The sequence below is a fragment of the Saprolegnia parasitica genome (genome assembly GCF_000151545.1).
Source record: "Saprolegnia parasitica CBS 223.65 unplaced genomic scaffold supercont2.202, whole genome shotgun sequence".
In the NCBI taxonomy this organism is placed as follows: domain Eukaryota; phylum Oomycota; class Saprolegniomycetes; order Saprolegniales; family Saprolegniaceae; genus Saprolegnia; species Saprolegnia parasitica.
Genome location: NW_012156596.1, coordinates 25379 through 26466, shown reverse-complemented (window position 1 = coordinate 26466; position 1088 = coordinate 25379).

Sequence of the window (1088 nt, the reverse complement as noted above, 5' to 3'; positions counted from 1 at the left end):
CCGACCATCCAGTCGATTTTGATTGGCTATAATTCGGCCTGACTTGTCGCACCAGCCATTGGACCCGACGATTTCGATTTCAGCTTTGAGACCCCCTAATGACGGCCGGATCACGGGCGACCGAGCCGTCGTCGAGTACGAGGTCTCCCACGACCGGAGCAGTGGCGACCGCAGCACATACAATTGACCTTGTACGACCACCCGACACAACCTCCGCGTAAGACGCTGCGGCGCCGGCCGATGAGTCACGCACGCGACGTGAAGAACTCACGGACGCCGTACCGTCACTTTCCACCATGGTAGTAGCCAAACGCTTACGACTGATGGTTGTAGGACCACGATTTGGCCGCTTGCGCGTGTTTTGAGCGGGATTGGCACTGACCACGTTCTTGCTACGAAGCTGCATATCAAACTTGAACCGAGAGGAGTATTGCAAAATGAGAGTGAATAGGCGTGAGCCTCACCCATATGCGTGGTGGTCAGAATAGCACAACCGACACGACCTTTCCATCCGTTACGCAACTGCGTTTCCATTTAGCAAGGCCATATCCATCACGATCGCTAACGATAGGGTTCCCCTTTACCCACGATGCATGCATACACCACCTAACGTACACAAGCGTCATAATTGCTCGCATTCATATAAATGATCGAGTGTTCGAACATCCTCCTTCCATTCTCGAGCATAATCTGCTCGCTAACCTTCCTCGTGCTCGAAAGACGACCATGTCCTTTTCGATTAAAACAATATTGTACGGCTATTTTGACCAATGAAACGCAGTTTCATTGGTCTAAGCCAATCATATCGCGCCCAATGTGTCCTGTTAAGTGCGAATATGGGATTCCTGTTAAGTGCTGTCACATCGCCGGACGTTATACTTGATTAAAGTATGTGAATTTCGATAAAGTACGACCGCGCACTTGACTGAAATTCACGCAACTTTCCGATTAGGTGCGAATGTGAAAGCGCGCGAGGACTGCAGCAAGCGACGACGGCGCGTCGCAAATACCGGTTAACAACGCTTCGCATTCAAAAGTTCCTACCAGCTCACCCCGCACGGGACCTGTTTTTGTGCTCGAAACTATTC